Here is a 12,240-nt window from a genome sequence, read left to right as displayed (position 1 = left end):
CTGCTCTTACAGGAGCCAGGCAACCCCATTCACAGCCCCACAAATGCTGGCGCTCTCTCTTGCGACAGCCTCCCAAAGTCCAACACTAGCTGCCTGCGCGGCTCGTTACAGCCGGAGCCCGGCTCAGCAATTGCGAACGTCCAGGGATTCCTCCCACACCAAAGGGGCCAGGACCAAAAGCTCTTGCTGCTCTTCAAGGAGCCAGGCAACCCCATTCACAGCCCCACAAACGCTGGCGCTCTCTCTTGCGAGAGCCTCCCAAAGTCCAATACTAGCTGCCTGCACCCCTCGTTACAGCCAGAGCCCAGCTCAGCAATTGTGAACGTCCAGGGATTCCTGCCACATCAAAGGGGCCAGGACCAAAAGCTCTTGCTGCTCTTCAAGGAGCCAGGCAACCCCATTCACAGCCCCACAAATGCTGGCGCTCTCTCTTGCGACAGCCTCCCAAAGTCCAATACTAGCTGCCTGCAGCACCGAGTACAGCCGGAGCCCGGCTCAGCAATTGCGAACGTCCAGGGATTCCTCCCACACCAAAGGGGCCAGGACCAAAAGCTCTTGCTGCTCTTCAAGGAGCCAGGCAACCCCATTCACAGCCCCACAAACGATGGCGCTCTCTCTTGCGACAGCCTCCCAAAGTCCAATACTAGCTGCCTGCACCACCAAGTACAGCCAGAGCCCGGCTCAGCAATTGCGAACGTCCAGGGATTCCTCCCACACCAAAGGTGCCAGGACCAAAAGCTCTTGCTGCTCTTCAAGGAGCCAGGCAACCCCATTCACAGCCCCACAAACGATGGCGCTCTCTCTTGCGACAGCCTCCCAAAGTCCAACACTAGCTGCCTGCGCTGCTGAGTACAGCCGGAGCCCGGCTCAGCAATTGCGAACGTCCAGGGATTCCTCCCACACCAAAGGGGCCAGGACTATAAGCTCTTGCTGCTCTTCAAGGAGCCACGCAACCCCATTCACAGCCCCACAAACGATGGCGCTCTCTCTTTCAAGAGCCTCCCAAAGTCCAATACTAGCTGCCTGCGCCGCTCGGTACAGCCGGAGCCCGGCTCAGCAATTGCGAACGTCCGGGGATTCCTCCCACACCAAAGGGGCCAGGACCAAAAGCTCTTGCTGCTCTTCAAGGAGCCAGGCAACCCCATTCACAGCCCCACAAACGATGGTGCTCTCTCTTGCGACAGCCTCCCAAAGTCCAATACTAGCTGCCTGCGCTGCTAAGTAAAGCCGGAGCCCGGCTCAGCAATTGCGAACGTCCAGGGATTCCTCCCACACCAAAGGGGCCAGGACCAAAAGCTCTTGCTGCTCTTCAAGGAGCCAGGCAACCCCATTCACAGCCCCACAAACGATGGCGCTCTCTCTTGCGACAGCCTCCCAAAGTCCAACACTAGCTGCCTGCACCCCTCGGTACGGCCGGAGCCAGGCTCAGCAATTGCGAACGTCCAGGGATTCCTCCCACACCAAAGGGGCCAGGACCAAAAGCTCTTGTTGCTCTTCAAGGAGCCAGGCAACCCCATTCACAGCCCCACAAACGCTGGCGCTCTCTCTTGCGACAGCCTCCCAAAGTCCAACACTAGCTGCCTGCACCCCTCGGTACGGCCGGAGCCCGGCTCAGCAATTGTGAACGTCCAGGGATTCCTCCCACACCAAAGGGGCCAGGACCAAAAGCTCTTGCTGCTCTTCAAGGAGCCAGGCAACCCCATTCACAGCCCCACAAACGATGGCGCTCTCTCTTGCGACAGCCTCCCAAAGTCCAACACTAGCTGCCTGCGCTGCTGAGTACAGCCGGAGCCCGGCTCAGCAATTGCGAACGTCCAGGGATTCCTCCCACACCAAAGGGGCCAGGACCAAAAGCTCTTGCTGCTCTTCAAGGAGCCACGCAACCCCATTCACAGCCCCACAAACGATGGCGCTCTCTCTTGCGACAGCCTCCCAAAGTCCAATACTAGCTGCCTGCGCCGCTCGGTACAGCCGGAGCCCGGCTCAGCAATTGCGAACGTCCAGGGATTCCTCCCACACCAAAGGGGCCAGGACCAAAAGCTCTTGCTGCTCTTCAAGGAGCCACGCAACCCCATTCACAGCCCCACAAACGATGGCGCTCTCTCTTGCAACAGCCTCCCAAAGTCCAATACTACCTGCGTACACCAGTAAATACAGCAGAGAGCCCGGCTCAGCAATTGTGAACGTCCAGGGATTCCTGCCACACCAAAGGGGCCAGGACCAAAAGCTCTTGCTGCTCTTCAAGGAGCCACGCAACCCCATTCACAGCCCCACAAATGCTGGCGCTCTCTTTTGCGACAGCCTCCCAAAGTCCAATACTAGCTGCCTTCGCTGCTGAGTACAGCCGGAGCCCGGCTCAGCAATTGCGAACGTCCGGGGATTCCTCCCACACCAAAGGGGCCAGGACCAAAAGCTCTTGCTGCTCTTACAGGAGCCAGGCAACCCCATTCACAGCCCCACAAATGCTGGCGCTCTCTCTTGCGACAGCCTCCCAAAGTCCAACACTAGCTGCCTGCGCGGCTCGTTACAGCCGGAGCCCGGCTCAGCAATTGCGAACGTCCAGGGATTCCTCCCACACCAAAGGGGCCAGGACCAAAAGCTCTTGCTGCTCTTCAAGGAGCCAGGCAACCCCATTCACAGCCCCACAAACGATGGCGCTCTCTCTTGCGAGAGCCTCCCAAAGTCCAATACTAGCTGCCTGCACCCCTCGTTACAGCCAGAGCCCAGCTCAGCAATTGTGAACGTCCAGGGATTCCTGCCACATCAAAGGGGCCAGGACCAAAAGCTCTTGCTGCTCTTCAAGGAGCCAGGCAACCCCATTCACAGCCCCACAAATGCTGGCGCTCTCTCTTGCGACAGCCTCCCAAAGTCCAATACTAGCTGCCTGCACCACCAAGTACAGCCAGAGCCCGGCTCAGCAATTGCGAACGTCCAGGGATTCCTCCCACACCAAAGGTGCCAGGACCAAAAGCTCTTGCTGCTCTTCAAGGAGCCAGGCAACCCCATTCACAGCCCCACAAACGATGGCGCTCTCTCTTGCGACAGCCTCCCAAAGTCCAACACTAGCTGCCTGCGCTGCTGAGTACAGCCGGAGCCCGGCTCAGCAATTGCGAACGTCCAGGGATTCCTCCCACACCAAAGGGGCCAGGACTATAAGCTCTTGCTGCTCTTCAAGGAGCCAGGCAACCCCATTCACAGCCCCACAAACGATGGTGCTCTCTCTTGCGACAGCCTCCCAAAGTCCAATACTAGCTGCCTGCGCTGCTAAGAAAAGCCGGAGCCCGGCTCAGCAATTGCGAACGTCCAGGGATTCCTCCCACACCAAAGGGGCCAGGACCAAAAGCTCTTGCTGCTCTTCAAGGAGCCACGCAACCCCCTTCACAGCCCCACAAACGATGGCGCTCTCTCTTTCAAGAGCCTCCCAAAGTCCAATATTAGCTGCCTGCGCTGCTGAGTACAGCCGGAGCCCGGCTCAGCAATTGCGAACGTCCAGGGATTCCTCCCACACCAAAGGGGCCAGGACCAAAAGCTCTTGCTGCTCTTCAAGGAGCCACGCAACCCCATTCACAGCCCCACAAACGATGGCGCTCTCTCTTGCGACAGCCTCCCAAAGTCCAACACTAGCTGCCTGCACCACTCGGTACAGCCGGAGCCCGGCTCAGCAATTGCGAACGTCCAGGGATTCCTCCCACATCAAAGGGGCCAGGACCAAAAGCTCTTGTTGCTCTTCAAGGAGCCACGCAACCCCATTCACAGCCCCACAAACGCTGGCGCTCTCTCTTGCAACAGCCTCCCAAAGTCCAATACTACCTGCGTACACCAGTAAATACAGCAGAGAGCCCGGCTCAGCAATTGCAAACATCCAGGGATTCCTCCCACACCAAAGGGGCCAGGACCAAAAGCTCTTGCTGCTCTTCAAGGAGCCAGGCAACCCCATTCACAGCCCCACAAACGATGGCGCTCTCTCTTGCGACAGCCTCCCAAAGTCCAATACTAGCTGCCTGCACCCCTCGGTACGGCCGGAGCCCGGCTCAGCAATTGCAAACGTCCAGGGATTCCTCCCACACCAAAGGTGCCAGGACCAAAAGCTCTTGCTGCTCTTCAAGGAGCCAGGCAACCCCATTCACAGCCCCACAAACGATGGCGCTCTCTCTTGCGACAGCCTCCCAAAGTCCAACACTAGCTGCCTGCGCGGCTCGTTACAGCCGGAGCCCGGCTCAGCAATTGCGAACGTCCAGGGATTCCTCCCACACCAAAGGGGCCAGGACCAAAAGCTCTTGCTGCTCTTCAAGGAGCCACGCAACCCCATTCACAGCCCCACAAACGCTGGCGCTCTCTCTTGCGACAGCCTCCCAAAGTCCAACACTAGCTGCCTGCACCCCTCGGTACAGCCGGAGCCCGGCTCAGCAATTGCGAACGTCCAGGGATTCCTCCCACACCAAAGGGGCCAGGACCAAAAGCTCTTGCTGCTCTTCAAGGAGCCAGGCAACCCCATTCACAGCCCCACAAACGATGGCGCTCTCTCTTGCGACAGCCTCCCAAACTCCAATACTAGCTGCCTGCACCAGTGAGTACAGCCAGACCCCAGCTCAGCAATTGCTAATGTCCAGGGATTCCTCCCACACCAAAGGGGCCAGGACCAAAAGCTCTTGCTGCTCTTCAAGGAGCCAGGCAACCCCATTCACAGCCCCACAAACGCTGGCGCTCTCTCTTGCGACAGCCTCCCAAAGTCCAACACTAGCTGCCTGCACCCCTCGGTACAGCCGGAGCCCGGCTCAGCAATTGCGAACGTCCAGGGATTCCTCCCACACCAAAGGGGCCAGGACCAAAAGCTCTTGCTGCTCTTCAAGGAGCAACGCAACCCCATTCACAGCCCCACAAACGATGGCGCTCTCTCTTGCGACAGCCTCCCAAAGTCCAACACTATCTGCCTGCGCTGCTGATTACAGCCGGAGCCCGGCTCAGCAATTGCGAACGTCCAGGGATTCCTCCCACACCAAAGGGGCCAGGACCAAAAGCTCTTGCTGCTCTTCAAGGAGTCAGGCAACCCCATTCACAGCCCCACAAATGCTGGTGCTCTCTCTTGCGAGAGCCTCCCAAAGTCCAATACTAGCTGCCTGCGCCGCTCGGTACAGCCGGAGCCCGGCTCAGCAATTGCGAACGTCCAGGGATTCCTCCCACACCAAAGGGGCCAGGACCAAAAGCTCTTGCTGCTCTTCAAGGAGTCAGGCAACCCCATTCACAGCCCCACAAACGATGGCGCTCTCTCTTGCGACAGCCTCCCAAAGTCCAACACTAGCTGCCTGCACCCCTCGGTAGAGCCGGAGCCCGGCTCAGCAATTGCGAACGTCCAGGGATTCCTCCCACACCAAAGGGGCCAGGACCAACAGCTCTTGCTGCTCCTCAAGGAGCCAGGCAACCCCATTCACAGCCCCACAAACGCTGGAGCTCTCTCTTGCAAGAGCCTCCCAAAGTCCAATACTAGCTGCCTGCGCTGCTGAGTACAGCCGGAGCCCAGCTCAGCAATTGCGAACGTCCAGGGATTCCTCCCACACCAAAGGGGCCAGGACCAAAAGCTCTTGTTGCTCTTCAAGGAGCCACGCAACACCATTCACAGCCCCACAAACGCTGGCGCTCTCTCTTGCAACAGCCTCCCGAAGTCCAACACTAGCTGCCTGCGCTGCTAAATACAGCCGGAGCCCGGCTCAGCAATTGCGAACGTCCAGGGATTCCTCCCACACCAAAGGGGCCAGGACCAACAGCTCTTGCTGCTCTTCAAGGAGCCAGGCAACCCCATTCACAGCCCCACAAACGCTGGCGCTCTCTCTTGCGACAGCCTCCCGAAGTCCAATACTAGCTGCCTGCGCCACTCGGTACAGCCGGAGCCCGGCTCAGCAATAGCGAACGTCCAGGGATTCCTCCCACACCAAAGGGGCCAGGACCAAAAGCTCTTGCTGCTCTTCAAGGAGCCACGCAACCCCATTCACAGCCCCACAAACGATGGCGCTCTCTCTTGCAACAGCCTCCCAAAGTCCAATACTACCTGCGTACACCAGTAAATACAGCAGAGAGCCCGGCTCAGCAATTGTGAACGTCCAGGGATTCCTGCCACACCAAAGGGGCCAGGACCAAAAGCTCTTGCTGCTCTTCAAGGAGCCACGCAACCCCATTCACAGCCCCACAAACGCTGGCGCTCTCTCTTTCAAGAGCCTCCCAAAGTCCAATACTAGCTGCCTTCGCTGCTGAGTACAGCCGGAGCCCGGCTCAGCAATTGCGAACGTCCGGGGATTCCTCCCACACCAAAGGGGCCAGGACCAAAAGCTCTTGCTGCTCTTCAAGGAGCCAGGCAACCCCATTCACAGCCCCACAAACGCTGGCGCTCTCTCTTGCGACAGCCTCCCAAAGTCCAACACTACCTGCCTGCGCGGCTCGTTACAGCCGGAGCCCGGCTCAGCAATTGCGAACGTCCAGGGATTCCTCCCACACCAAAGGGGCCAGGACCAAAAGCTCTTGCTGCTCTTCAAGGAGCCACGCAACCCCATTCACAGCCCCACAAACGCTGGCGCTCTCTCTTGCGACAGCCTCCCAAAGTCCAATACTAGCTGCCTGCACCACCAAGTACAGCCAGAGCCCGGCTCAGCAATTGCGAACGTCCAGGGATTCCTCCCACACCAAAGGGGCCAGGACCAAAAGCTCTTGCTGCTCTTCAAGGAGCCAGGCAACCCCATTCACAGCCCCACAAACGATGGCGCTCTCTCTTGCGACAGCCTCCCAAAGTCCAACACTAGCTGCCTGCGCTGCTGAGTACAGCCGGAGCCCGGCTCAGCAATTGCGAACGTCCAGGGATTCCTCCCACACCAAAGGGGCCAGGACTATAAGCTCTTGCTGCTCTTCAAGGAGCCAGGCAACCCCATTCACAGCCCCACAAACGATGGTGCTCTCTCTTGCGACAGCCTCCCAAAGTCCAATACTAGCTGCCTGCGCTGCTAAGTAAAGCCGGAGCCCGGCTCAGCAATTGCGAACGTCCAGGGATTCCTCCCACACCAAAGGGGCCAGGACCAAAAGCTCTTGCTGCTCTTCAAGGAGCCAGGCAACCCCATTCACAGCCCCACAAACGATGGCGCTCTCTCTTGCGACAGCCTCCCAAAGTCCAACACTAGCTGCCTGCACCCCTCGGTACAGCCGGAGCCCGGCTCAGCAATTGCGAACGTCCAGGGATTCCTCCCACACCAAAGGGGCCAGGACCAAAAGCTCTTCCTGCTCTTCAAGGAGCCAGGCAACCCCATTCACAGCCCCACAAACGATGGCGCTCTCTCTTGCGACAGCCTCCCAAAGTCCAACACTACCTGCCTGCACCCCTCGGTACGGCCGGAGCCCGGCTCAGCAATTGTGAACGTCCAGGGATTCCTCCCACACCAAAGGGGCCAGGACCAAAAGCTCTTGCTGCTCTTCAAGGAGCCAGGCAACCCCATTCACAGCCCCACAAACGATGGCGCTCTCTCTTGCGACAGCCTCCCAAAGTCCAACACTAGCTGCCTGCGCTGCTGAGAACAGCCGGAGCCCGGCTCAGCAATTGCGAACGTCCAGGGATTCCTCCCACACCAAAGGGGCCAGGACCAAAAGCTCTTGCTGCTCTTCAAGGAGCCACGCAACCCCATTCACAGCCCCACAAACGATGGCGCTCTCTCTTTCAAGAGCCTCCCAAAGTCCAATACTAGCTGCCTGCGCCGCTCGGTACAGCCGGAGCCCGGCTCAGCAATTGCGAACGTCCAGGGATACCTCCCACACCAAAGGGGCCAGGACCAAAAGCTCTTGCTGCTCTTCAAGGAGCCACGCAACCCCATTCACAGCCCCACAAACGCTGGCGCTCTCTCTTGCAACAGCCTCCCAAAGTCCAATACTACCTGCGTACACCAGTAAATACAGCAGAGAGCCCGGCTCAGCAATTGTGAACGTCCAGGGATTCCTGCCACACCAAAGGGGCCAGGACCAAAAGCTCTTGCTGCTCTTCAAGGAGCCACGCAACCCCATTCACAGCCCCACAAATGCTGGCGCTCTCTTTTGCGACAGCCTCCCAAAGTCCAATACTAGCTGCCTTCGCTGCTGAGTACAGCCGGAGCCCGGCTCAGCAATTGCGAACGTCCGGGGATTCCTCCCACACCAAAGGGGCCAGGACCAAAAGCTCTTGCTGCTCTTACAGGAGCCAGGCAACCCCATTCACAGCCCCACAAATGCTGGCGCTCTCTCTTGCGACAGCCTCCCAAAGTCCAACACTAGCTGCCTGCGCGGCTCGTTACAGCCGGAGCCCGGCTCAGCAATTGCGAACGTCCAGGGATTCCTCCCACACCAAAGGGGCCAGGACCAAAAGCTCTTGCTGCTCTTCAAGGAGCCAGGCAACCCCATTCACAGCCCCACAAACGCTGGCGCTCTCTCTTGCGAGAGCCTCCCAAAGTCCAATACTAGCTGCCTGCACCCCTCGTTACAGACAGAGCCCAGCTCAGCAATTGTGAACGTCCAGGGATTCCTGCCACATCAAAGGGGCCAGGACCAAAAGCTCTTGCTGCTCTTCAAGGAGCCAGGCAACCCCATTCACAGCCCCACAAATGCTGGCACTCCCTCTTGCGACAGCCTCCCAAAGTCCAATACTAGCTGCCTGCAGCACCGAGTACAGCCGGAGCCCGGCTCAGCAATTGCGAACGTCCAGGGATTCCTCCCACACCAAAGGGGCCAGGACCAAAAGCTCTTGCTGCTCTTCAAGGAGCCACGCAACCCCATTCACAGCCCCACAAACGATGGCGCTCTCTCTTGCGACAGCCTCCCAAAGTCCAATACTAGCTGCCTGCACCACCAAGTACAGCCAGAGCCCGGCTCAGCAATTGCGAACGTCCAGGGATTCCTCCCACACCAAAGGTGCCAGGACCAAAAGCTCTTGCTGCTCTTCAAGGAGCCAGGCAACCCCATTCACAGCCCCACAAACGATGGCGCTCTCTCTTGAGACAGCCTCCCAAAGTCCAACACTACCTGCCTGCGCCGCTCGGTACGGCCGGAGCCCGGCTCAGCAATTGCAAACGTCCAGGGATTCCTCCCACACCAAAGGGGCCAGGACCAAAAGCTCTTGCTGCTCTTCAAGGAGCCAGGCAACCCCATTCACAGCCCCACAAACGATGGCGCTCTCTCTTGCGACAGCCTCCCAAAGTCCAATACTAGCTGCCTGCGCCGCTCGGTACAGCCGGAGCCCGGCTCAGCAATTGCGAACGTCCAGGGATTCCTCCCACACCAAAGGGGCCAGGACCAAAAGCTCTTGCTGCTCTTCAAGGAGCCACGCAACCCCATTCACAGCCCCACAAACGATGGCGCTCTCTCTTTCAAGAGCCTCCCGAAGTCCAACAGTAGCTGCCTGCGCCGCTCGGTACAGCCGGAGCCCGGCTCAGCAATTGCAAACGTCCAGGGATTCCTGCCACACCAAAGGGGCCAGGACCAAAAGCTCTTGCTGCTCTTCAAGGAGCCAGGCAACCCCATTCACAGCCCCACAAACGATGGCGCTCTCTCTTGCGACAGCCTCCCAAAGTCCAACACTAGCTGCCTGCGCCGCTCGGTACAGCCGGAGCCCGGCTCAGCAATTGCAAACGTCCAGGGATTCCTCCCACACCAAAGGGGCCAGGACCAAAAGCTCTTGCTGCTCTTCAAGGAGCCACGCAACCCCATTCACAGCCCCACAAACGATGGCGCTCTCTCTTGCGACAGGCTCCCGAAGTCCAATACTAGCTGCCTGCTCCGCTCGGTACAGCCGGAGCCCGGCTCAGCAATTGCGAACGTCCAGGGATTCCTCCCACACCAAAGGGGCCAGGACCAAAAGCTCTTCCTGCTCTTCAAGGAGCCAGGCAACCCCATTCACAGCCCCACAAACGATGGCGCTCTCTCTTGCGACAGCCTCCCAAAGTCCAATACTACCTGCGTACACCAGTAAATACAGCAGAGAGCCCGGCTCAGCAATTGCGAACGTCCAGGGATTCCTGCCACATCAAAGGTGCCAGGACCAAAAGCTCTTGCTGCTCTTCAAGGAGCCAGGCAACCCCATTCACAGCCCCACAAACGATGGCGCTCTCTCTTGCGACAGCCTCCCAAAGTCCAATACTACCTGCCTGCGCCGCTGAGTACAGCCGGAGCCCGGCTCAGCAATTGCGAACGTCCAGGGATTCCTCCCACACCAAAGGGGCCAGGACCAAAAGCTCTTGCTGCTCTTCAAGGAGCCAGGCAACCCCATTCACAGCCCCACAAACGCTGGCGCTCTCTCTTGCGACAGCCTCCCAAAGTCCAACACTAGCTGACTGCGCCGCTGAGTACAGCCGGAGCCCGGCTCAGCAATTGCGAACGTCCAGGGATTCCTCCCACACCAAAGGGGCCAGGACCAAAAGCTCTTGCTGCTCTTCAAGGAGCCAGGCAACCCCATTCACAGCCCCACAAACGATGGCGCTCTCTCTTGCGACAGCCTCCCAAAGTCCAACACTAGTTGCCTGCACCCCTCGGTACAGCCGGAGCCCGGCTCAGCAATTGTGAACGTCCAGGGATTCCTCCCACACCAAAGGGGCCAGGACCAAAAGCTCTTGCTGCTCTTCAAGGAGCCAGGCAACCCCATTCACAGCCCCACAAACGATGGCGCTCTCTCTTGCGACAGCCTCCCAAAGTCCAATACTAGCTGCCTGCGCTGCTGAGTACAGCCGGAGCCCGGCTCAGCAATTGCGAACGTCCAGGGATTCCTCCCACACCAAAGGGGCCAGGACCAAAAGCTCTTGCTGCTCTTCAAGGAGCCACGCAACCCCATTCACAGCCCCACAAACGATGGCGCTCTCTCTTTCAAGAGCCTCCCAAAGTCCAATACTAGCTGCCTGCGCCGCTCGGTACAGCCGGAGCCCGGCTCAGCAATTGCGAACGTCCAGGGATTCCTCCCACACCAAAGGGGCCAGGACCAAAAGCTCTTGCTGCTCTTCAAGGAGCCACGCAACCCCATTCACAGCCCCACAAACGATGGCGCTCTCTCTTGCAACAGCCTCCCAAAGTCCAATACTACCTGCGTACACCAGTAAATACAGCAGAGAGCCCGGCTCAGCAATTGTGAACGTCCAGGGATTCCTGCCACACCAAAGGGGCCAGGACCAAAAGCTCTTGCTGCTCTTCAAGGAGCCACGCAACCCCATTCACAGCCCCACAAATGCTGGCGCTCTCTTTTGCGACAGCCTCCCAAAGTCCAATACTAGCTGCCTTCGCTGCTGAGTACAGCCGGAGCCCGGCTCAGCAATTGCGAACGTCCGGGGATTCCTCCCACACCAAAGGGGCCAGGACCAAAAGCTCTTGCTGCTCTTACAGGAGCCAGGCAACCCCATTCACAGCCCCACAAATGCTGGCGCTCTCTCTTGCGACAGCCTCCCAAAGTCCAACACTAGCTGCCTGCGCGGCTCGTTACAGCCGGAGCCCGGCTCAGCAATTGCGAACGTCCAGGGATTCCTCCCACACCAAAGGGGCCAGGACCAAAAGCTCTTGCTGCTCTTCAAGGAGCCACGCAACCCCATTCACAGCCCCACAAACGCTGGCGCTCTCTCTTGCGACAGCCTCCCAAAGTCCAATACTAGCTGCCTGCACCACCAAGTACAGCCAGAGCCCGGCTCAGCAATTGCGAACGTCCAGGGATTCCTCCCACACCAAAGGGGCCAGGACCAAAAGCTCTTGCTGCTCTTCAAGGAGCCAGGCAACCCCATTCACAGCCCCACAAACGATGGCGCTCTCTCTTGCGACAGCCTCCCAAAGTCCAACACTAGCTGCCTGCGCTGCTGAGTACAGCCGGAGCCCGGCTCAGCAATTGCGAACGTCCAGGGATTCCTCCCACACCAAAGGGGCCAGGACTATAAGCTCTTGCTGCTCTTCAAGGAGCCAGGCAACCCCATTCACAGCCCCACAAACGATGGCGCTCTCTCTTGCGACAGCCTCCCAAAGTCCAACACTAGCTGCCTGCACCCCTCGGTACAGCCGGAGCACGGCTCAGCAATTGCGAACGTCCAGGGATTCCTCCCACACCAAAGGGGCCAGGACCAAAAGCTCTTCCTGCTCTTCAAGGAGCCAGGCAACCCCATTCACAGCCCCACAAACGATGGCGCTCTCTCTTGCGACAGCCTCCCAAAGTCCAACACTACCTGCCTGCACCCCTCGGTACGGCCGGAGCCCGGCTCAGCAATTGTGAACGTCCAG

This window comes from Platalea leucorodia, assembly GCF_965183815.1.
Source record: "Platalea leucorodia genome assembly, chromosome: 2".
In the NCBI taxonomy this organism is placed as follows: Eukaryota; Metazoa; Chordata; class Aves; order Pelecaniformes; family Threskiornithidae; genus Platalea; species Platalea leucorodia.
The sequence above is the reverse complement of the archived record's forward strand: the minus strand, read 5'-3'. Positions refer to the sequence as shown.